Genomic DNA, 25,513 nt, shown 5'->3' on the forward strand with positions numbered 1-25,513 from the left:
TCTTGGCTTTATGATTTTCAAGTGAGTAAATTTAGTAAAATGTGACTCCTATGGTTACATTTTCGATGACTTGTACATTTCTTTTCTATAGAAGACAGTAGTGTTCCTAAATAAATCTATATTAACTTAAGATATGAATAAATAAAGTCTTTCGTTTGAGTGTCTTTATTATTTACAGATATGATACTATTAAAGAGTAGGTACTTTGTAGGTACTGTGTTTCTTGGCTTTCAAATTTTCAGATGTGAATGCTTAGAAAAATCTCAACATACACAATATGTTATATTAATAAAAACTTACACTTTCATAAGTGCATACTTCGTAAGAAAATCAACCATATGGAACCATATCAGATAAACAAATCTCTCCAACGTTGTTGACCTGGAGTGTATTTAAAGAACAGTCTCATTTTGACACAAAACACAGCTAAATCATGTTCTCTTGTGTTGCTTATTGGTCTAAAAACATTCTTCTCACATAGAGTGTGATAGATTCTCTAATTATTCCCCAGAAAAACCCAAACACTGTAGGCATCATATATAATAAAATTGCAATATTGAAATGGGTTTACATTGTAAAATGTCTAGTTAAAGGTAATATTTTCTATACTTTACAAGTTTCTTTTTGTCAGAATTACATTTTTAAAATAATTACTTCTTTTTGCTTTTAAAAATTCGAAAAATGCACTTAAATTTTTGCTTCTAAATGGCTCGTTGGTCTAGGGGTATGATTCTTGCTTAGGATGCGAGAGGTCCCGGGTTCAAATCCTGGACGAGCCCATGACTTATAGTCATTTTCATCTTATTGTTTTTAGTTGATTCAGTAAAGCTAGCCATTTCAAGTTAGATTTTGTGAATTTCCCAAAATAGCTCTCATAACATTGTCCAAAACAAAATCCCTATGTATTAATGGGATGATTCTTAGTTAATGTTTCAAAAAGTCTCATGTGCCCAAACTGAATGAGACTATTCTTTGCAGATACTTATGAATCTTGGCTTTATGATTTTCAAGTGAGTAAATTTAGTAAAATGTGTCTCCTATGGTTACATTTTCAATGACTTGTACATTTCTTTTCTATAGAAGACAGTAGTGTTCCTAAATAAATCTATATTAACTTAAGTTGTGAATAAATAAAGTCTTTCTTTTGAGTGTCTTTATTATTTACAGATATGATACTAATAAAGAGTAGGTACTTTGTAGGTACTGTGATTCTTGGCTTTCAAATTTTCAGATGTGAATGCTTAGAAAAATCTCAACATCAACAATATGTTATATTAATAAAAACTTACACTTTCATAAGTGCATACTTCGTAAGAAAATCAACCATATGGAACCATATCAGATAAACAAATCTCTCCAACGTAGATGACCTGGAGTGTATTTAAAGAACAGTCTCATTTTGACACAAAACACAGCTAAATCATGTTCTCTTGTGTTGCTTATTGGTCTAAAAACGTACTTCTCCCATAGAGTGTGATAGATTCTCTGATTATTCCCCAGAAAAATCCAAATACTGTAGGCATCATATATAATAAAATTGCAATATTGAAATGGGTTAACATTGTAAAATGTCTAGTTAAAGGTAATATTTTCTATACTTTGCAATTTTCTTTTTGTCAGAATTAAATTTTTAAAATAATTACTTCTTTTTGCTTTTAAAAATTCGAAAAACTCACTTAAATTTATGCTTCTGAATGGCTCGTTGGTCTAGGGGTATGATTCTCGCTTAGGGTGCAAGAGGTCCCGGGTTCAAATCCCGGATGAGCCCATAACTACTTGTAATTTTCATCTTATTGTTTTTAGTTGATTCAGTAAAGCTAGCCATTTGAAGATAGATTTTGTCAATTTCCCAAAATAGCTCTCATAACATTGTCCAAAACAAAATCCCTATGTATTAATGGGATGATTCTTAGTTAATGTTTCAAAAAGTTTTATGTGCCCAAACTGAATGAGACTATTCTTTGCAGGTACTTATGAATCTTGGCTTTATGATTTTCAAGTGAGTAAATTTAGTAAAATGTGACTCCTATGGTTAAATTTTCAATGACTCGTACATTTCTTTTCTATAGAAGACAGAAGTGTTCCAAAATAAATCTATATTAACTTAAGTTGTGAATAAATAAAGTCTTTCTTTTGAGGGTCTTTAATATTTACAGATATGAAACTAATAAAGAGTAGGTACTTTGTAGGTACTGTGATTCTTGGCTTTCAAATTTTCAGATGTGAATGCTTAGAAAAATCTCAACATCAACAATATGTTATATTAATAAAAACTTACACTTTCATAAGTGCATACTTCGTAAGAAAATCAACCATATGGAACCATATCAGATAAACAAATCTCTCCAACATTGTTGACCTGGAGTGTATTTAAAGAACAGTCTCATTTTGACACAAAACACAGCTAAATCATGTTCTCTTGTGTTGCTTATTGGTCTAAAAATGTTCTTCTCACATAGAGTGTGATAGATTCTCTGATTATTCCCCAGAAAAACCCAAACACTGTAGGCATCATATATAATAAAATTGCAATATTGAAATGGGTTTGCATTGTAAAATATCTAGTTAAAGGTAATATTTTCTATACTTTACAAGTTTCTTTTTGGCAGAATTACATTTTTAAAATAATTACTTCTTTATGCTTTTAAAAATTCGAAAAATGCACTTAAATTTTTGCTTCTAAATGGCTCGTTGGTCTAGGGGTATGATTCTCGCTTAGGGTGCGGGAGGTCCCGGGTTCAAATCCCGGACGAGCCCATGACTCCTTGTCATTTTCATCTTATTGTTTTTAGTTGATTCAGTAAAGCTAGCCATTTCAAGTTAGATTTTGTCAATTTCCGAAAATAGCTCTCATAACATTGTCCAAAACAAAATCCCTATGTATTAATGGGATGATTCTTTGTTAATGTTTCAAAAAGTCTCATGTGCCCAAACTGAATGAGACTATTCTTTGCAGGTACTTATGAATCTTGGCTTTATGATTTTCAAGTGAGTAAATTTAGTAAAATGTGACTCCTATGGTTACATTTTCGATGACTTGTACATTTCTTTTCTATAGAAGACAGTAGTGTTCCTAAATAAATCTATATTAACTTAAGATATGAATAAATAAAGTCTTTCTTTTGAGTGTCTTTAATATTTACAGATATGATACTAATTAAGAGTAGATACTTTGTAGGTACTGTGATTCTTTGCTTTCAAACTTTCAGATGTGAATGCTTAGAAAAATCTCAACATCAACAATATATTATATTAATAAAAACTTACACTTTCATAAGTGCATACTTCGTAAGAAAATCAACCATATGGAACCATATCAGATAAACAAATCTCTCCAACGTTGTTGACCTGGAGTGTATTTAAAGAACAGTCTCATTTTGACACAAAACACAGCTAAATCATGTTCTCTTGTGTTGCTTATTGGTCTAAAAACGTTCTTCTCACATAGAGTGTGATAGATTCTCTGATTATTCCCCAGAAAAACCAAAACACTGTAGGCATCATATATAATAAAATTGCAATATTGAAATGGGTTTACATTGTAAAATATCTAGTTAAAGGTAATATTTTCTATACTTTACAAGTTTCTTTTTGGCAGAATTACATTTTTAAAATAATTACTTCTTTTTGCTTTTAAAAATTCGAAAAATGCACTTAAATTTTTGCTTCTAAATGGCTCGTTGGTCTAGGGGTATGATTCTCGCTTAGGGTGCAAGAGGTCCCGGGTTCAAATCCCGGTCGAGCCCATGACTCCTTGTCATTTTCATCTTATTGTTTTTAGTTGATTCAGTAAAGCTAGCCATTTCAAATTAGATTTTGTCAATTTCCGAAAATAGCTCTCATAACATTGTCCAAAACAAAATCCCTATGTATTAATGGGATGATTCTTTGTTAATGTTTCAAAAAGTCTCATGTGCCCAAACTGAATGAGACTATTCTTTGCAGGTACTTATGAATCTTGGCTTTATGATTTTCAAGTGAGTAAATTTAGTAAAATGTGACTCCTATGGTTACATTTTCGATGACTTGTACATTTCTTTTCTATAGAAGACAGTAGTGTTCCTAAATAAATCTATATTAACTTAAGATATGAATAAATAAAGTCTTTCTTTTGAGTGTCTTTAATATTTACAGATATGATACTAATTAAGAGTAGATACTTTGTAGGTACTGTGATTCTTTGCTTTCAAACTTTCAGATGTGAATGCTTAGAAAAATCTCAACATCAACAATATGTTATATTAATAAAAACTTACACTTTCATAAGTGCATACTTCGTAAGAAAATCAACCATATGGAACCATATCAGATAAACAAATCTCTCCAACGTTGTTGACCTGGAGTGTATTTAAAGAACAGTCTCATTTTGACACAAAACACAGCTAAATCATGTTCTCTTGTGTTGCTTATTGGTCTAAAAACGTTCTTCTCACATAGAGTGTGATAGATTCTCTGATTATTCCCCAGAAAAACCCAAACACTGTAGGCATCATATATAATAAAATTGCAATATTGAAATGGGTTTGCATTGTAAAATATCTAGTTAAAGGTAATATTTTCTATACTTTACAAGTTTCTTTTTGGCAGAATTACATTTTTAAAATAATTACTTCTTTATGCTTTTAAAAATTCGAAAAATGCACTTAAATTTTTGCTTCTAAATGGCTCGTTGGTCTAGGGGTATGATTCTCGCTTAGGGTGCGGGAGGTCCCGGGTTCAAATCCCGGACAAGCCCATGACTCCTTGTCATTTTCATCTTATTGTTTTTAGTTGATTCAGTAAAGCTAGCCATTTCAAGTTAGATTTTGTCAATTTCCGAAAATAGCTCTCATAACATTGTCCAAAACAAAATCCCTATGTATTAATGGGATGATTCTTTGTTAATGTTTCAAAAAGTCTCATGTGCCCAAACTGAATGAGACTATTCTTTGCAGGTACTTATGAATCTTGGCTTTATGATTTTCAAGTGAGTAAATTTAGTAAAATGTGACTCCTATGGTTACATTTTCGATGACTTGTACATTTCTTTTCTATAGAAGACAGTAGTGTTCCTAAATAAATCTATATTAACTTAAGATATGAATAAATAAAGTCTTTCTTTTGAGTGTCTTTAATATTTACAGATATGATACTAATTAAGAGTAGATACTTTGTAGGTACTGTGATTCTTTGCTTTCAAACTTTCAGATGTGAATGCTTAGAAAAATCTCAACATCAACAATATATTATATTAATAAAAACTTACACTTTCATAAGTGCATACTTCGTAAGAAAATCAACCATATGGAACCATATCAGATAAACAAATCTCTCCAACGTTGTTGACCTGGAGTGTATTTAAAGAACAGTCTCATTTTGACACAAAACACAGCTAAATCATGTTCTCTTGTGTTGCTTATTGGTCTAAAAACGTTCTTCTCACATAGAGTGTGATAGATTCTCTGATTATTCCCCAGAAAAACCAAAACACTGTAGGCATCATATATAATAAAATTGCAATATTGAAATGGGTTTACATTGTAAAATATCTAGTTAAAGGTAATATTTTCTATACTTTACAAGTTTCTTTTTGGCAGAATTACATTTTTAAAATAATTACTTCTTTTTGCTTTTAAAAATTCGAAAAATGCACTTAAATTTTTGCTTCTAAATGGCTCGTTGGTCTAGGGGTATGATTGTCACTTAGGGTGCGAGAGGTCCCAGGTTCAAATCCCGGACAAGCCCATGACTCCTTGTCATTTTCATCTTATTGTTTTTAGTTGATTCAGTAAAGCTAGCCATTTCAAATTAGATTTTGTCAATTTCCCAAAATAGCTCTCATAACATTGTACAAAACAAAATCCCTATGTATTAATGGGATGATACTTTGTTAATGTTTCAAAAAGTCTCATGTGCCCAAACTGAATGAGACTATTCTTTGCAGGTACTTATGAATCTTGGCTTTATGATTTTCAAGTGAGTAAATTTAGTAAAATGTGACTCCTATGGTTACATTTTCGATGACTTGTACATTTCTTTTCTATAGAAGACAGTAGTGTTCCTAAATAAATCTATATTAACTTAAGATATGAATAAATAAAGTCTTTCGTTTGAGTGTCTTTATTATTTACAGATATGATACTAATAAAGAGTAGGTACTTTGTAGGTACTGTGATTCTTGGCTTTCAAATTTTCAGATGTGAATGCTTAGAAAAATCTCAACATACAGAATATGTTATATTAATAAAAACTTACACTTTCATAAGTGCATACTTCATAAGAAAATCAACCATATGGAACCATATCAGATAAACAAATCTCTCCAACGTAGATGACCTGGAGTGTATTTAAAGAACAGTCTCATTTTGACACAAAACACAGCTAAATCATGTTCTCTTGTGTTGCTTATTGGTCTAAAAACGTTCTTCTCACATAGAGTGTGATAGATTCTCTGATTATTCCCCAGAAAAACCCAAACACTGTAGGCATCATATATAATAAAATTGCAATATTGAAATGGGTTTACATTGTAAAATATCTAGTTAAAGGTAATATTTTCTATACTTTACAAGTTTCTTTTTGGCAGAATTACATTTTTAAAATAATTACTTCTTTTTGCTTTTAAAAATTCGAAAAATGCACTTAAATTTTTGCTTCTAAATGGCTCGTTGGTCTAGGGGTATGATTCTCGCTTAGGGTGCGAGAGGTCCCGGGTTCAAATCCTGGACGAGCCCATGACTCCTTGTCATTTTCATCTTATTGTTTTTAGTTGATTCAGTAAAGCTAGCCATTTCAAGTTAGATTTTGTCAATTTCCAAAAATAGCTCTCATAACATTGTCCAAAACAAAATCCCTATGTATTAATGGGATGATTCTTTGTTAATGTTTCAAAAAGTCTCATGTGCCCAAACTGAATGAGACTATTCTTTGCAGGTACTTATGAATCTTGGCTTTATGATTTTCAAGTGAGTAAATTTAGTAAAATGTGACTCCTATGGTTACATTTTCGATGACTTGTACATTTCTTTTCTATAGAAGACAGTAGTGTTCCTAAATAAATCTATATTAACTTAAGATATGAATAAATAAAGTCTTTCGTTTGAGTGTCTTTATTATTTACAGATATGATACTATTAAAGATAGGTACTTTGTAGGTACTGTGTTTCTTGGCTTTCAAATTTTCAGATGTGAATGCTTAGAAAAATCTCAACATACACAATATGTTATATTAATAAAAACTTACACTTTCATAAGTGCATACTTCGTAAGAAAATCAACCATATGGAACCATATCAGATAAACAAATCTCTCCAACGTTGTTGACCTGGAGTGTATTTAAAGAACAGTCTCATTTTGACACAAAACACAGCTAAATCATGTTCTCTTGTGTTGCTTATTGGTCTAAAAACATTCTTCTCACATAGAGTGTGATAGATTCTCTGATTATTCCCCAGAAAAACCCAAACACTGTAGGCATCATATATAATAAAATTGCAATATTGAAATGGGTTTACATTGTAAAATGTCTAGTTAAAGGTAATATTTTCTATACTTTACAAGTTTCTTTTTGGCAGAATTACATTTTTAAAATAATTACTTCTTTTTGCTTTTAAAAATTCGAAAAATGCACTTAAATTTTTGCTTCTAAATGGCTCGTTGGTCTAGGGGTATGATTCTCGCTTAGGGTGCGAGAGGTCCTGGGTTCAAATCCTGGACGAGCCCATGACTCCTTGTCATTTTCATCTTATTGTTTTTAGTTGATTCAGTAAAGCTAGCCATTTCAAATTAGATTTTGTCAATTTCCCAAAATAGCTCTCATAACATTGTCCAAAACAAAATCCCTATGTATTAATGGGATGATTCTTTGTTAATGTTTCAAAAAGTCTCATGTGCCCAAACTGAATGAGACTATTCTTTGCAGGTACTTATGAATCTTGGCTTTATGATTTTCAAGTGAGTAAATTTAGTAAAATGTGACTCCTATGGTTACATTTTCGATGACTTGTACATTTCTTTTCTATAGAAGACAGTAGTGTTCCTAAATAAATCTATATTAACTTAAGATATGAATAAATAAAGTCTTTCGTTTGAGTGTCTTTATTATTTACAGATATGATACTATTAAAGAGTAGGTACTTTGTAGGTACTGTGTTTCTTGGCTTTCAAACTTTCAGATGTGAATGCTTAGAAAAATCTCAACATCAACAATATGTTATATTAATAAAAACTTACACTTTCATAAGTGCATACTTCGTAAGAAAATCAACCATATGGAACCATATCAGATAAACAAATCTCTCCAACGTTGTTGACCTGGAGTGTATTTAAAGAACAGTCTCATTTTGACACAAAACACAGCTAAATCATGTTCTCTTGTGTTGCTTATTGGTCTAAAAACATTCTTCTCACATAGAGTGTGATAGATTCTCTGATTATTCCCCAGAAAAACCCAAACACTGTAGGCATCATATATAATAAAATTGCAATATTGAAATGGGTTTACATTGTAAAATGTCTAGTTAAAGGTAATATTTTCTATACTTTACAAGTTTCTTTTTGGCAGAATTACATTTTTAAAATAATTACTTCTTTTTGCTTTTAAAAATTCGAAAAATGCACTTAAATTTTTGCTTCTAAATGGCTCGTTGGTCTAGGGGTATGATTCTCGCTTAGGGTGCGAGAGGTCCCGGGTTCAAATCCTGGATGAGCCCATGACTCCTTGTCATTTTCATCTTATTGTTTTTAGTTGATTCAGTAAAGCTAGCCATTTCAAGTTAGATTTTGTCAATTTCCCAAAATAGCTCTCATAACATTGTCCAAAACAAAATCCCTATGTATTAATGGGATGATTCTTTGTTAATGTTTCAAAAAGTCTCATGTGCCCAAACTGAATGAGACTATTCTTTGCAGGTACTTATGAATCTTGGCTTTATGATTTTCAAGTGAGTAAATTTAGTAAAATGTGACTCCTATGGTTACATTTTCGATGACTTGTACATTTCTTTTCTATAGAAGACAGTAGTGTTCCTAAATAAATCTATATTAACTTAAGATATGAATAAATAAAGTCTTTCGTTTGAGTGTCTTTATTATTTACAGATATGATACTATTAAAGAGTAGGTACTTTGTAGGTACTGTGTTTCTTGGCTTTCAAATTTTCAGATGTGAATGCTTAGAAAAATCTCAACATACACAATATGTTATATTAATAAAAACTTACACTTTCATAAGTGCATACTTCGTAAGAAAATCAACCATATGGAACCATATCAGATAAACAAATCTCTCCAACGTTGTTGACCTGGAGTGTATTTAAAGAACAGTCTCATTTTGACACAAAACACAGCTAAATCATGTTCTCTTGTGTTGCTTATTGGTCTAAAAACATTCTTCTCACATAGAGTGTGATAGATTCTCTAATTATTCCCCAGAAAAACCCAAACACTGTAGGCATCATATATAATAAAATTGCAATATTGAAATGGGTTTACATTGTAAAATGTCTAGTTAAAGGTAATATTTTCTATACTTTACAAGTTTCTTTTTGTCAGAATTACATTTTTAAAATAATTACTTCTTTTTGCTTTTAAAAATTCGAAAAATGCACTTAAATTTTTGCTTCTAAATGGCTCGTTGGTCTAGGGGTATGATTCTTGCTTAGGATGCGAGAGGTCCCGGGTTCAAATCCTGGACGAGCCCATGACTTATAGTCATTTTCATCTTATTGTTTTTAGTTGATTCAGTAAAGCTAGCCATTTCAAGTTAGATTTTGTGAATTTCCCAAAATAGCTCTCATAACATTGTCCAAAACAAAATCCCTATGTATTAATGGGATGATTCTTAGTTAATGTTTCAAAAAGTCTCATGTGCCCAAACTGAATGAGACTATTCTTTGCAGATACTTATGAATCTTGGCTTTATGATTTTCAAGTGAGTAAATTTAGTAAAATGTGTCTCCTATGGTTACATTTTCAATGACTTGTACATTTCTTTTCTATAGAAGACAGTAGTGTTCCTAAATAAATCTATATTAACTTAAGTTGTGAATAAATAAAGTCTTTCTTTTGAGTGTCTTTATTATTTACAGATATGATACTAATAAAGAGTAGGTACTTTGTAGGTACTGTGATTCTTGGCTTTCAAATTTTCAGATGTGAATGCTTAGAAAAATCTCAACATCAACAATATGTTATATTAATAAAAACTTACACTTTCATAAGTGCATACTTCGTAAGAAAATCAACCATATGGAACCATATCAGATAAACAAATCTCTCCAACGTAGATGACCTGGAGTGTATTTAAAGAACAGTCTCATTTTGACACAAAACACAGCTAAATCATGTTCTCTTGTGTTGCTTATTGGTCTAAAAACGTACTTCTCCCATAGAGTGTGATAGATTCTCTGATTATTCCCCAGAAAAATCCAAATACTGTAGGCATCATATATAATAAAATTGCAATATTGAAATGGGTTAACATTGTAAAATGTCTAGTTAAAGGTAATATTTTCTATACTTTGCAATTTTCTTTTTGTCAGAATTAAATTTTTAAAATAATTACTTCTTTTTGCTTTTAAAAATTCGAAAAACTCACTTAAATTTATGCTTCTGAATGGCTCGTTGGTCTAGGGGTATGATTCTCGCTTAGGGTGCAAGAGGTCCCGGGTTCAAATCCCGGATGAGCCCATAACTACTTGTAATTTTCATCTTATTGTTTTTAGTTGATTCAGTAAAGCTAGCCATTTGAAGATAGATTTTGTCAATTTCCCAAAATAGCTCTCATAACATTGTCCAAAACAAAATCCCTATGTATTAATGGGATGATTCTTAGTTAATGTTTCAAAAAGTTTTATGTGCCCAAACTGAATGAGACTATTCTTTGCAGGTACTTATGAATCTTGGCTTTATGATTTTCAAGTGAGTAAATTTAGTAAAATGTGACTCCTATGGTTAAATTTTCAATGACTCGTACATTTCTTTTCTATAGAAGACAGAAGTGTTCCAAAATAAATCTATATTAACTTAAGTTGTGAATAAATAAAGTCTTTCTTTTGAGGGTCTTTAATATTTACAGATATGAAACTAATAAAGAGTAGGTACTTTGTAGGTACTGTGATTCTTGGCTTTCAAATTTTCAGATGTGAATGCTTAGAAAAATCTCAACATCAACAATATGTTATATTAATAAAAACTTACACTTTCATAAGTGCATACTTCGTAAGAAAATCAACCATATGGAACCATATCAGATAAACAAATCTCTCCAACGTAGATGACCTGGAGTGTATTTAAAGAACAGTCTCATTGTGACACAAAACACAGCTAAATCATGTTCTCTTGTGTTGCTTATTGGTCTAAAGACGTATTTCTCACATAGAGTGTGATAAATTCTCTGATTATTCCCCAGAAAAACCGAAACACTGTAGGCATCATATATAATAAAATTGCAATATTGAAATGGGTTTACATTGTAAAATGTCTAGTTAAAGGTAATATGTTCTATACATTACAATTTTCTTTTTGTCAGAATTAAATTTTTAAAATAATTACTTCTTTTTGCTTTTAAAAATTCGAAAAACACACTTAAATTTATGCTTCTGAATAGCTTGTTGGTCTAGAGGTATGATTCTCGCTTAGGGTGCGAGAGGTCCCGGGTTCAAATCCCGGACGAGCCCATGACTCCTTGTCATTTTCATCTTATTGTTTTTAGTTGATTCAGTAAAGCTAGCCATTTCAATATAGATTTTGTCAATTTCCCAAAATAGCTCTCATAACATTGTCCAAAACAAAATCCCTATGTATTAATGGGATGATTCTTAGTTAATGTTTCAAAAAGTCTCATGTGCCCAAACTGAATGAGACTATTCTTTGCAGATACTTATGAATCTTGGCTTTATGATTTTCAAGTGAGTAAATTTAGTAAAATGTGACTCCTATGGTTAAATTTTCAATGACTCGTACATTTCTTTTCTATAGAAGACAGAAGTGTTCCTAAATAAATCTATATTAACTTAAGTTGTGAATAAATAAAGTCTTTCTTTTGAGTGTCTTTATTATTTACAGACATGAAACTAATAAAGAGTAGGTACTTTGTAGGTACTGTGATTCTTGGCTTTCAAATTTTCAGATGTGAATGCTTAGAAAAATCTCAACATCAACAATATGTTATATTAATAAAAACTTACACTTTCATAAGTGCATACTTCGTAAGAAAATCAACCATATGGAACCATATCAGATAAACAAATCTCTCCAACGTAGATGACCTGGAGTATATTTAAAGAACAGTCTCATTGTGACACAAAACACAGCTAAATCATGTTCTCTTGTGTTGCTTATTGGTCTAAAGACGTATTTCTCACATAGAGTGTGATAAATTCTCTGATTATTCCCCAGAAAAACCGAAACACTGTAGGCATCATATATAATAAAATTGCAATATTGAAATGGGTTTACATTGTAAAATGTCTAGTTAAAGGGAATATGTTCTATACATTACAATTTTCTTTTTGTCAGAATTAAATTTTTAAAATAATTACTTCTTTTTGCTTTTAAAAATTCGAAAAACACACTTAAATTTATGCTTCTGAGTGGCTTGTTGGTCTAGAGGTATGATTCTCGCTTAGGGTGCAAGAGTTCCTGGGTTCAAGTCCCGGACGAGCCCATGACTTATAGTCATTTTCATCTTATTGTTTTTAGTTGATTCAGTAAAGCTAGCCATTTGAAGATAGATTTTGTCAATTTCCCAAAACAGCTCTCATAACATTGTCCAAAACAAAATCCCTATGTATTAATGGGATGATTCTTAGTTAATGTTTCAAAAAGTCTCATGTGCCCAAACTGAATGAGACTATTCTTTGAAGGTACTTATGAATCTTGGCTTTATGATTTTCAAGTGAGTAAATTTAGTAAAATGTGACTCCTATGGTTAAATTTTCAATGACTTGTACATTTCTTTTCTATAGAAGACAGAAGTGTTCCAAAATTAATCTATATTAACTTAAGTTGTGAATAAATAAAGTCTTTCTTTTGAGTGTCTTTATTATTTACAGATATGATACTAATAAAGATTAGGTACTTTGTAGGTACTGTGATTCTTGGCTTTCAAATTTTCAGATGTGAATGCTTAGAAAAATCTCAACATCAACAATATGTTATATTAATAAAAACTTACACTTTCATAAGTGCATACTTCATAAGAAAATCAACCATATGGAACCATATCAGATAAACAAATCTCTCCAACGTAGATGACCTGGAGTGTATTTAAAGACCAGTCTCATTTTGACACAAAACACAGCTAAATCATGTTCTCTTGTGTTGCTTATTGGTCTAAAAACGTACTTCTCACATAGAGTGTGATAGATTCTCTGATTATTCCCCAGAAAAATCCAAACACTGTAGGCATCATATATAATAAAATTGCAATATTAAAATGGGTTTACATTGTAAAATGTCTAGTTAAAGGTAATATTTTCTATACTTTACAAGTTTCTTTTTCGCAGAATAAAATTTTTAAAATAATTACTTCTTTTGCTTTTAAAAATTCGAAAAACGCACTTAAATTTCTGCTTCTGAATAGCTCGTTGGTCTAGGGGTATGATTCTCGCTTAGGGTGCGAGAGGTCCCGGGTTAAAATCCCGGACGAGCCCATGACTCCTTGTAATTTTCATCTTATTGTTTTTAGTTGATTCAGTAAAGCTAGCCATTTCAAGTTAGATTTTGTCAATTTCCAAAAATAGCTCTCATAACATTGTCCAAAACAAAATCCCTATGTATTAATGGGATAATTCTTAGTTAATGTTTCAAAAAGTCTCATGTGCCCAAACTGAATGAGACTATTCTTTGCAGGTACTTATGAATCTTGGCTTTATGATTTTCAAGTGAGTAAATTTAGTAAAATGTGACTCCTATGGTTACATTTTCGATGACTTGTACATTTCCTTTCTATAGAAGACAGTAGTGTTCCTAAATAAATCTATATTAACTTAAGTTGTGAATAAATAAAGTCTTTCTTTTGAGTGTCTTTATTATTTACAGATATGATACTAATAAAGAGTACGTACTTTGTAGGTACTGTGATTCTTGGCTTTTAAATTTTCAGATGTGAATGCTTAGAAAAATCTCAACATCAACAATATGTTATATTAATAAAAACTTACACTTTCATAAGTGCATACTTCGTAAGAAAATCAACCATATGGAACCATATCAGATAAACAAATCTCTCCAACGTAGATGACCTGGAGTGTATTTAAAGAACAGTCTCATTGTGACAGAAAACACAGCTAAATCATGTTCTCTTGTGTTGCTTATTGGTCTAAAGATGTATTTCTCACATAGAGTGTGATAAATTCTCTGATTATTCCCCAGAAAAACCCAAACACTGTAGGCATCATATATAATAAAATTGCAATATTGAAATGGGTTTACATTGTAAAATGTCTAGTTAAAGGTAATATTTTCTATACTTTACAAGTTTCTTTTTGGCAGAATAAAATTTTTTAAATAATTACTTCTTTTGCTTTTAAAAATTCGAAAAACGCACTTAAATTTTTGCTTCTGAATAGCTCGTTGGTCTAGGGGTATGATTCTCGCTTAGGGTGCGAGAGGTCCCGGGTTAAAATCCCGGACGAGCCCATGACTCCTTGTAATTTTCATCTTATTGTTTTTAGTTGATTCAGTAAAGCTAGCCATTTGAAGATAGATTTTGTCAATTTCCGAAAATAGCTCTCATAACATTGTCCAAAACAAAATCCCTATGTATTAATGGGATGATTCTTAGTTAATGTTTCAAAAAGTCTCATGTGCCCAAACTGAATGAGACTATTCTTTGCAGGTACTTATGAATCTTGGCTTTATGATTTTCAAGTGAGTAAATTTAGTAAAATGTGACTCCTATGGTTAAATTTTCAATGACTTGTACATTTCTTTTCTATAGAAGACAGAAGTGTTCCAAAATAAATCTATATTAACTTAAGTTGTGAATAAATAAAGTCTTTCTTTTGAGTGTCTTTATTATTTACAGATATGATACTAATAAAGAGTAGGTACTTTGTAGGTACTGTGATTCTTGGCTTTCAAATTTTCAGATGTGAATGCTTAGAAAAATCTCAACATCAACAATATGTTATATTAATAAAAACTTACACTTTCATAAGTGCATACTTCGTAAGAAAATCAACCCTATTGAACCATATCAGATAAACAAATCTCTCCAACGTAGATGACCTGGAGTGTATTTAAAGAACAGTCTCATTGTGACACAAAACACAGCTAAATCATGTTCTCTTGTGTTGCTTATTGGTCTAAAGATGTATTTCTCACATAGAGTGTGATAAATTCTCTGATTATTCCCCAGAAAAACACAAACACTGTAGGCATCATATATAATAATATTGAAATGGGTTTACATTGTAAAATGTCTAGTTAAAGGTAATATGTTCTATACATTACAATTTTCTTTTTGTCAAAATTAAATTTTTAAAATAATTACTTCTTTTTGCTTTTAAAAATTCGAAAAACACATTAAAATTTATGCTTCTGAATGGCTCGTTGGTCTAGAGGTATGATTCTCGCTTAGGGTGCGAGAGGTCCCGGGTTCAAATCCCGGACGAGCCCATGACTTATAGTCATTTTCATCTTATTGTTTTTAGTTGATTCAGTAAAGCTAGCCATTTGAAGATAGATTTTGTCAATTTCCCAAAATAGCTCTCATAACATTGTCCAAAACAAAATCCCTATGTTTTAATGGGATGATTCTTAGTTAATGTTTCAAAAAGTCTCATGTGCCCAAACTGAATGAGACTATTCTTTGCAGGTACTTATGAATCTTGGCTTTATGATTTTCAAGTGAGTAAATTTAGTAAAATGTGACTCCTATGGTTAAATTTTCAATGACTTGTACATTTCTTTTCTATAGAAGACAGAAGTGTTCCAAAATAAATCTATATTAACTTAAGTTGTGAATAAATAAAGTCTTTCTTTTGAGTGTCTTTATTATTTACAGATATAATACTAATAAAGAGTAGGTACTTTGTAGGTACTGTGATTCTTGGCTTTCAAATTTTCAGATGTGAATGCTTAGAAAAATCTCAACATCAACAATATGTTATATTAATAAAAACTTACACTTTCATAAGTGCATACTTCGTAAGAAAATCAACCATATGGAACCATATCAGATAAACAAATCTCTCCAACATAGATGACCTGGAGTGTATTTAAAGAACAGTCTCATTTTGACACAAAACACAGCTAAATCATGTTCTCTTGTGTTGCTTATTGGTCTAAAAACGTACTTCTCACATAGAGTGTGATAGATTCTCTGATTATTCCCCAGAAAAACCTAAACACTGTAGGCATCATATATAATAAAATTGCAATATTAAAATGGGTTTACATTGTAAAATGTCTAGTTAAAGGTAATATTTTCTATACTTTACAAGTTTCTTTTTGGCAGAATAAAATTTTTAAAATAATTACTTCTTTTGCTTTTAAAAATTCGAAAAACGCACTTAAATTTTTGCTTCTGAATAGCTCGTTGGTCTAGGGGTATGATTCTCGCTTAGGGTGCGAGAGGTCCCGGGTTAAAATCCCGGACGAGCCCATGACTCCTTGTCATTTTTATCTTATTGTTTTTAGATGATTCAGTAAAGCTAGCCATTTCAAGTTAGATTTTGTCAATTTCCAAAAATAGCTCTCATAACATTGTCCAAAACAAAATCCCTATGTATTAATGGGATGATTCTTTGTTAATGTTTCAAAAAGTCTCATGTGCCCAAACTGAATGAGACTATTCTTTGCAGGTACTTATGAATCTTGGCTTTATGATTTTCAAGTGAGTAAATTTAGTAAAATGTGACTCCTATGGTTACATTTTCGATGACTTGTACATTTCTTTTCTATAGAAGACAGTAGTGTTCCTAAATAAATCTATATTAACTTAAGATATGAATAAATAAAGTCTTTCTTTTGAGTGTCTTTAATATTTACAGATATGATACTAATTAAGAGTAGATACTTTGTAGGTACTGTGATTCTTTGCTTTCAAACTTTCAGATGTGAATGCTTAGAAAAATCTCAACATCAACAATATGTTATATTAATAAAAACTTACACTTTCATAAGTGCATACTTCGTAAGAAAATCAACCATATGGAGCCATATCAGATAAACAAATCTCTCCAACGTTGTTGACCTGGAGTGTATTTAAAGAACAGTCTCATTTTGACACAAAACACAGCTAAATCATGTTCTCTTGTGTTGCTTATTGGTCTAAAAACGTTCTTCTCACATAGAGTGTGATAGATTCTCTGATTATTCCCCAGAAAAACCCAAACACTGTAGGCATCATATATAATAAAATTGCAATATTAAAATGGGTTTTACATTGTAAAATATCTAGTTAAAGGTAATATTTTCTATACTTTACAAGTTTCTTTTTGGCAGAATTACATTTTTAAAATAATTACTTCTTTTTGCTTTTAAAAATTCGAAAAACGCACTTAAAACATTGTTTCTGAATGGCTCGTTGGTCTAGGGGTATGATTCTTGCTTAGGGTGCAAGAGGTCCCGGGTTGAAATCCTGGACGAGCCCTTGACTCCTTGTTATTTTCATCTTATTGTTTTTAGTTGATTCAGTAAAGCTAGCCATTTCAAGTTAGATTTTGTCAATTTCCAAAAATAGCTCTCATAACATTGTCCAAAACAAAATCCCTATGTATTAATGGGATGATTCTTTGTTAATGTTTCAAAAAGTCTCATGTGCCCAAACTGAATGAGACTATTCTTTGCAGGTACTTATGAATCTTGGCTTCATGATTCAAGTGAGTAAATTTAGTAAAATGTGACTCCTATGGTTACATTTTCGATGACTTGTACATTTCTTTTCTATAGAAGACAGTAGTGTTCCTAAATAAATCTATATTAACTTAAGATATGAATAAATAAAGTCTTTCTTTTGAGTGTCTTTAATATTTACAGATATGATACTAATTAAGAGTAGATACTTTGTAGGTACTGTGATTCTTTGCTTTCAAACTTTCAGATGTGAATGCTTAGAAAAATCTCAACATCAACAATATGTTATATTAATAAAAACTTACACTTTCATAAGTGCATACTTCGTAAGAAAATCAACCATATGGAGCCATATCAGATAAACAAATCTCTCCAACGTTGTTGACCTGGAGTGTATTTAAAGAACAGTCTCATTTTGACACAAAACACAGCTAAATCATGTTCTCTTGTGTTGCTTATTGGTCTAAAAACGTTCTTCTCACATAGAGTGTGATAGATTCTCTGATTATTCCCCAGAAAAACCCAAACACTGTAGGCATCATATATAATAAAATTGCAATATTAAAATGGGTTTTACATTGTAAAATATCTAGTTAAAGGTAATATTTTCTATACTTTACAAGTTTCTTTTTGGCAGAATTACATTTTTAAAATAATTACTTCTTTTTGCTTTTAAAAATTCGAAAAACGCACTTAAAACATTGTTTCTGAATGGCTCGTTGGTCTAGGGGTATGATTCTTGCTTAGGGTGCAAGAGGTCCCGGGTTGAAATCCTGGACGAGCCCTTGACTCCTTGTTATTTTCATCTTATTGTTTTTAGTTGATTCAGTAAAGCTAGCCATTTCAAGTTAGATTTTGTCAATTTCCAAAAATAGCTCTCATAACATTGTCCAAAACAAAATCCCTATGTATTAATGGGATGATTCTTTGTTAATGTTTCAAAAAGTCTCATGTGCCCAAACTGAATGAGACTATTCTTTGCAGGTACTTATGAATCTTGGCTTCATGATTTTCAAGTGAGTAAATTTAGTAAAATGTGACTCCTATGGTTACATTTTCGATGACTTGTACATTTCTTTTCTATAGAAGACAGTAGTGTTCCTAAATAAATCTATATTAACTTAAGATATGAATAAATAAAGTCTTTCTTTTGAGTGTCTTTAATATTTACAGATATGATACTAATTAAGAGTAGATACTTTGTAGGTACTGTGATTCTTTGCTTTCAAACTTTCAGATGTGAATGCTTAGAAAAATCTCAACATCAACAATATGTTATATTAATAAAAACTTACACTTTCATAAGTGCATACTTCGTAAGAAAATCAACCATATGGAACCATATCAGATAAACAAATCTCTCCAACGTTGTTGACCTGGAGTGTATTTAAAGAACAGTCTCATTTTGACACAAAACACAGCTAAATCATGTTCTCTTGTGTTGCTTATTGATCTAAAAACGTTCTTCTCACATAGAGTGTGATAGATTCTCTGATTATTCCCCAGAAAAACCCAAACACTGTAGGCATCATATATAATAAAATTGCAATATTGAAATGGGTTTACATTGTAAAATATCTAGTTAAAGGTAATATTTTCTATACTTTACAAGTTTCTTTTTGGCAGAATTACATTTTTAAAATAATTACTTCTTTTTGCTTTTAAAAATTCGAAAAATGCACTTAAATTGTTACTTCTAAATGGCTCGTTGGTCTAGGGGTATGATTCTCGCTTCGGGTGCGAGAGGTCCCGGGTTCAAATCCCGGACGAGCCCATGACTCCTTGTCATTTTCATCTTATTGTTTTTAGTTGATTCAGTAAAGCTAGCCATTTCAAATTAGATTTTGTCAATTTCCGAAAATAGCTCTCATAACATTGTCCAAAACAAAATCCCTATGTATTAATGGGATGATTCTTTGTTAATGTTTCAAAAAGTCTCATGTGCCCAAACTGAATGAGACTATTCTTTGCAGGTACTTATGAATCTTGGCTTTATGATTTTCAAGTGAGTAAATTTAGTAAAATGTGACTCCTATGGTTACATTTTCGATGACTTGTACATTTCTTTTCTATAGAAGACAGTAGTGTTCCTAAATAAATCTATATTAACTTAAGATATGAATAAATAAAGTCTTTCGTTTGAGTGTCTTTATTATTTACAGATATGATACTAATAAAGAGTAGGTACTTTGTAGGTACTGTGATTCTTTGCTTTCAAACTTTCAGATGTGAATGCTTAGAAAAATCTCAACATCAACAATATGTTATATTAATAAAAACTTACACTTTCATAAGTGCATACTTCGTAAGAAAATCAACCATATGGAACCATATCAGATAAACAAATCTCTCCAACGTTGTTGACCTGGAGTGTATTTAAAGAACAGTCTCATTTTGACACAAAACACAGCTAAATCATGTTCTCTTGTGTTGCTTATTGGTCTAAAAACGTTCTTCTCACATAGAGTGTGATAGATTCTCTGATTATTCCCCAGAAAAACCCAAACACTGTAGGCATCATATATAATAAAATTGCAATATTGAAATGGGTTTACATTGTAAAATGTCTAGTTAAAGGTAATATTTTCTATACTTTACAAGTTTCTTTTTGGCAGAATTACATTTTTAAAATAATTACTTCTTTTTGCTTTTAAAAATTCGAAAAACGCACTTAAAATATTGTTTCTGAATGGCTCCTTGGTCTAGGGGTATGATTCTCGCTTAGGGTGCAAGAGGTCCCGGGTTCAAATCCTGGACGAGCCCATGACTCCTTGTCATTTTCATCTTATTGTTTTTAGATGATTCAGTAAAGCTAGCCATTTCAAGTTAGATTTTGTCAATTTCCAAAAATAGCTCTCATAACATTGTCCAAAACAAAATCCCTATGTATTAATGGGATGATTCTTTGTTAATGTTTCAAAAAGTCTCATGTGCCCAAACTGAATGAGACTATTCTTTGCAGGTACTTATGAATCTTGGCTTTATGATTTTCAAGTGAGTAAATTTAGTAAAATGTGACTCCTATGGTTACATTTTCGATGACTTGTACATTTCTTTTCTATAGAAGACAGTAGTGTTCCTAAATAAATCTATATTAACTTAAGATATGAATAAATAAAGTCTTTCGTTTGAGTGTCTTTATTATTTACAGATATGATACTAATAAAGAGTAGGTACTTTGTAGGTACTGTGATTCTTGGCTTTCAAACTTTCAGATCTGAATGATTAGAAAAATCTCAACATCAACAATATGTTATATTAATAAAAACTTACACTTTCATAAGTGCATACTTCGTAAGAAAATCAACCATATGGAACCATATCAGATAAACAAATCTCTCCAACGTTGTTGACCTGGAGTGTATTTAAAGAACAGTCTCATTTTGACACAAAACACAGCTAAATCATGTTCTCTTGTGTTGCTTATTGGTCTAAAAACGTTCTTCTCACATAGAGTGTGATAGATTCTCTGATTATTCCCCAGAAAAACCCAAACACTGTAGGCATCATATATAATAAAATTGCAATATTGAAATGGGTTTACATTGTAAAATATCTAGTTAAAGGTAATATTTTCTATACTTTACAAGTTTCTTTTTGGCAGAATTACATTTTTAAAATAATTACTTCTTTTTGCTTTTAAAAATTCGAAAAATGCACTTAAATTTTTGCTTCTAAATGGCTCGTTGGTCTAGGGGTATGATTCTCACTTAGGGTGCGAGAGGTACCGGGTTTAAATCCCGGACGAGCCCATGACTCCTTGTCATTTTCATCTTATTGTTTTTAGTTGATTCAGTAAAGCTAGCCATTTCAAATTAGATTTTGTCAATTTCCGAAAATAGCTCTCATAACATTGTCCAAAACAAAATCCCTATGTATTAATGGGATGATTCTTTGTTAATGTTTCAAAAAGTCTCATGTGCCCAAACTGAATGAGACTATTCTTTGCAGGTACTTATGAATCTTGGCTTTATGATTTTCAAGTGAGTAAATTTAGTAAAATGTGACTCCTATGGTTACATTTTCGATGACTTGTACATTTCTTTTCTATAGAAGACAGTAGTGTTCCTAAATAAATCTATATTAACTTAAGATATGAATAAATAAAGTCTTTCGTTTGAGTGTCTTTATTATTTACAGATATGATACTAATAAAGAGTAGGTACTTTGTAGGTACTGTGATTCTTGGCTTTCAAATTTTCAGATGTGAATGCTTAGAAAAATCTCAACATACACAATATGTTATATTAATAAAAACTTACACTTTCATAAGTGCATACTTCGTAAGAAAATCAACCATATGGAACCATATCAGATAAACAAATCTCTCCAACGTTGTTGACCTGGAGTGTATTTAAAGAACAGTCTCATTTTGACACAAAACACAGCTAAATCATGTTCTCTTGTGTTGCTTATTGGTCTAAAAACGTTCTTCTCACATAGAGTGTGATAGATTCTCTGATTATTCCCCAGAAAAACCCAAACACTGTAGGCATCATATATAATAAAATTGCAATATTGAAATGGGTTTACATTGTAAAATATCTAGTTAAAGGTAATATTTTCTATACTTTACAAGTTTCTTTTTGGCAGAATTACATTTTTAAAATAATTACTTCTTTTTGCTTTTAAAAATTCGAAAAATGCACTTAAATTTTTGCTTCTAAATGGCTCGTTGGTCTAGGGGTATGATTCTCACTTAGGGTGCGAGAGGTACCGGGTTCAAATCCCGGACGAGCCCATGACTCCTTGTCATTTTCATCTTATTGTTTTTAGTTGATTCAGTAAAGCTAGCCATTTCAAATTAGATTTTGTCAATTTCCGAAAATAGCTCTCATAACATTGTCCAAAACAAAATCCCTATGTATTAATGGGATGATTCTTTGTTAATGTTTCAAAAAGTCTCATGTGCCCAAACTGAATGAGACTATTCTTTGCAGGTACTTATGAATCTTGGCTTTATGATTTTCAAGTGAGTAAATTTAGTAAAATGTGACTCCTATGGTTACATTTTCGATGACTTGTACATTTCTTTTCTATAGAAGACAGTAGTGTTCCTAAATAAATCTATATTAACTTAAGATATGAATAAATAAAGTCTTTCTTTTGAGTGTCTTTAATATTTACAGATATGATACTAATTAAGAGTAGGTACTTTGTAGGTACTGTGATTCTTTGCTTTCAAACTTTCAGATGTGAATGCTTAGAAAAATCTCAACATCAACAATATGTTATATTAATAAAAACTTACACTTTCATAAGTGCATACTTCGTAAGAAAATCAACCATATGGAACCAAATCAGATAAACAAATCTCTCCAACGTTGTTGACCTGGAGTGTATTTAAAGAACAGTCTCATTTTGACACAAAACACAGCTAAATCATGTTCTCTTGTGTTGCTTATTGGTCTAAAAACGTTCTTCTCACATAGAGTGTGATAGATTCTCTGATTATTCCCCAGAAAAACCCAAACACTGTAGGCATCATATATAATAAAATTGCAATATTGAAATGGGTTTACATTGTAAAATATCTAGTTAAAGGTAATATTTTCTATACTTTACAAGTTTCTTTTTGGCAGAATTACATTTTTAAAATAATTACTTCTTTTTGCTTTTAAAAATTCGAAAAATGCACTTAAATTTTTGCTTCTAAATGGCTCCTTGGTCTAGGGGTATGATTCTTGCTTAGGGTGCGAGAGGTCCCGGGTTCAAATCCCAGACGAGCCCATGACTCCTTGTCATTTTCATCTTATTGTTTTTAGTTGATTCAGTAAAGCTAGCCATTTCAAATTAGATTTTGTCAATTGCCGAAAATAGCTCTCATAACATTGTCCAAAACAAAATCCCTATGTATTAATGGGATGATTCTTTGTTAATGTTTCAAAAAGTCTCATGTGCCCAAACTGAATGAGACTATTCTTTGCAGGTACTTATGAATCTTGGCTTTATGATTTTCAAGTGAGTAAATTTAGTAAAATGTGACTCCTATGGTTACATTTTCGATGACTTGTACATTTCTTTTCTATAGAAGACAGTAGTGTTCCTAAATAAATCTATATTAACTTAAGATATGAATAAATAAAGTCTTTCTTTTGAGTGTCTTTAATATTTACAGATATGATACTAATTAAGAGTAGGTACTTTGTAGGTACTGTGATTCTTTGCTTTCAAACTTTCAGATGTGAATGCTTAGAAAAATCTCAACATCAACAATATGTTATATTAATAAAAACTTACACTTTCATAAGTGCATACTTCGTAAGAAAATCAACCATATGGAACCAAATCAGATAAACAAATCTCTCCAACGTTGTTGACCTGGAGTGTATTTAAAGAACAGTCTCATTTTGACACAAAACACAGCTAAATCATGTTCTCTTGTGTTGCTTATTGGTCTAAAAACGTTCTTCTCACATAGAGTGTGATAGATTCTCTGATTATTCCCCAGAAAAACCCAAACACTGTAGGCATCATATATAATAAAATTGCAATATTGAAATGGGTTTACATTGTAAAATATCTAGTTAAAGGTAATATTTTCTATACTTTACAAGTTTCTTTTTGGCAGAATTACATTTTTAAAATAATTACTTCTTTTTGCTTTTAAAAATTCGAAAAATGCACTTAAATTTTTGCTTCTAAATGGCTCCTTGGTCTAGGGGTATGATTCTTGCTTAGGGTGCGAGAGGTCCCGGGTTCAAATCCCGGACGAGCCCATGACTCCTTGTCATTTTCATCTTATTGTTTTTAGTTGATTCAGTAAAGCTAGCCATTTCAAATTAGATTTTGTCAATTGCCGAAAATAGCTCTCATAACATTGTCCAAAACAAAATCCCTATGTATTAATGGGATGATTCTTTGTTAATGTTTCAAAAAGTCTCATGTGCCCAAACTGAATGAGACTATTCTTTGCAGGTACTTATGAATCTTGGCTTTATGATTTTCAAGTGAGTAAATTTAGTAAAATGTGACTCCTATGGTTACATTTTCGATGACTTGTACATTTCTTTTCTATAGAAGACAGTAGTGTTCCTAAATAAATCTATATTAACTTAAGATATGAATAAATAAAGTCTTTCTTTTGAGTGTCTTTAATATTTACAGATATGATACTAATTAAGAGTAGGTACTTTGTAGGTACTGTGATTCTTTGCTTTCAAACTTTCAGATGTGAATGCTTAGAAAAATCTCAACATCAACAATATGTTATATTAATAAAAACTTACACTTTCATAAGTGCATACTTCGTAAGAAAATCAACCATATGGAACCAAATCAGATAAACAAATCTCTCCAACGTTGTTGACCTGGAGTGTATTTAAAGAACAGTCTCATTTTGACACAAAACACAGCTAAATCATGTTCTCTTGTGTTGCTTATTGGTCTAAAAACGTTCTTCTCACATAGAGTGTGATAGATTCTCTGATTATTCCCCAGAAAAACCCAAACACTGTAGGCATCATATATAATAAAATTGCAATATTGAAATGGGTTTACATTGTAAAATATCTAGTTAAAGGTAATATTTTCTATACTTTACAAGTTTCTTTTTGGCAGAATTACATTTTTAAAATAATTACTTCTTTTTGCTTTTAAAAATTCGAAAAATGCACTTAAATTTTTGCTTCTAAATGGCTCCTTGGTCTAGGGGTATGATTCTTGCTTAGGGTGCGAGAGGTCCCGGGTTCAAATCCCGGACGAGCCCATGACTCCTTGTCATTTTCAT

General features: G+C 31.0%; 12 non-coding genes across 12 annotated transcripts; all 12 read left to right on the top strand.

The window, feature by feature from the left end:
• The first annotated feature begins 707 nt into the window (after positions 1-707).
• Positions 708-779, top strand: TRNAP-AGG (transfer RNA proline (anticodon AGG)). Its single transcript has one exon. It is a non-coding gene; the product is annotated as a tRNA-Pro (tRNA).
• A 917-nt stretch (positions 780-1,696) lies between these two features.
• On the top strand, positions 1,697-1,768 carry TRNAP-AGG (transfer RNA proline (anticodon AGG)). Its single transcript has one exon. It is a non-coding gene; the product is annotated as a tRNA-Pro (tRNA).
• Positions 1,769-2,685: 917 nt separating this feature from the next.
• TRNAP-AGG (transfer RNA proline (anticodon AGG)) lies at positions 2,686-2,757 on the top strand. Its single transcript has one exon. It is a non-coding gene; the product is annotated as a tRNA-Pro (tRNA).
• Positions 2,758-4,663: 1,906 nt separating this feature from the next.
• TRNAP-AGG (transfer RNA proline (anticodon AGG)) lies at positions 4,664-4,735 on the top strand. Its single transcript has one exon. It is a non-coding gene; the product is annotated as a tRNA-Pro (tRNA).
• Positions 4,736-6,641: 1,906 nt separating this feature from the next.
• On the top strand, positions 6,642-6,713 carry TRNAP-AGG (transfer RNA proline (anticodon AGG)). The gene has a single exon. It is a non-coding gene; the product is annotated as a tRNA-Pro (tRNA).
• Positions 6,714-7,629: 916 nt separating this feature from the next.
• Positions 7,630-7,701, top strand: TRNAP-AGG (transfer RNA proline (anticodon AGG)). The gene has a single exon. It is a non-coding gene; the product is annotated as a tRNA-Pro (tRNA).
• Positions 7,702-8,618: 917 nt separating this feature from the next.
• TRNAP-AGG (transfer RNA proline (anticodon AGG)) lies at positions 8,619-8,690 on the top strand. The gene has a single exon. It is a non-coding gene; the product is annotated as a tRNA-Pro (tRNA).
• A 917-nt stretch (positions 8,691-9,607) lies between these two features.
• TRNAP-AGG (transfer RNA proline (anticodon AGG)) lies at positions 9,608-9,679 on the top strand. The gene has a single exon. It is a non-coding gene; the product is annotated as a tRNA-Pro (tRNA).
• Positions 9,680-10,596: 917 nt separating this feature from the next.
• Positions 10,597-10,668, top strand: TRNAP-AGG (transfer RNA proline (anticodon AGG)). Its single transcript has one exon. It is a non-coding gene; the product is annotated as a tRNA-Pro (tRNA).
• Positions 10,669-11,585: 917 nt separating this feature from the next.
• TRNAP-AGG (transfer RNA proline (anticodon AGG)) lies at positions 11,586-11,657 on the top strand. Its single transcript has one exon. It is a non-coding gene; the product is annotated as a tRNA-Pro (tRNA).
• A 3,874-nt stretch (positions 11,658-15,531) lies between these two features.
• Positions 15,532-15,603, top strand: TRNAP-AGG (transfer RNA proline (anticodon AGG)). Its single transcript has one exon. It is a non-coding gene; the product is annotated as a tRNA-Pro (tRNA).
• Positions 15,604-19,486: 3,883 nt separating this feature from the next.
• TRNAP-CGG (transfer RNA proline (anticodon CGG)) lies at positions 19,487-19,558 on the top strand. Its single transcript has one exon. It is a non-coding gene; the product is annotated as a tRNA-Pro (tRNA).
• The last annotated feature ends 5,955 nt before the right edge of the window (positions 19,559-25,513 follow it).

Source organism: Mixophyes fleayi, chromosome 1 (assembly GCF_038048845.1).
Source record: "Mixophyes fleayi isolate aMixFle1 chromosome 1, aMixFle1.hap1, whole genome shotgun sequence".
Taxonomy (NCBI): domain Eukaryota; kingdom Metazoa; phylum Chordata; class Amphibia; order Anura; family Limnodynastidae; genus Mixophyes; species Mixophyes fleayi.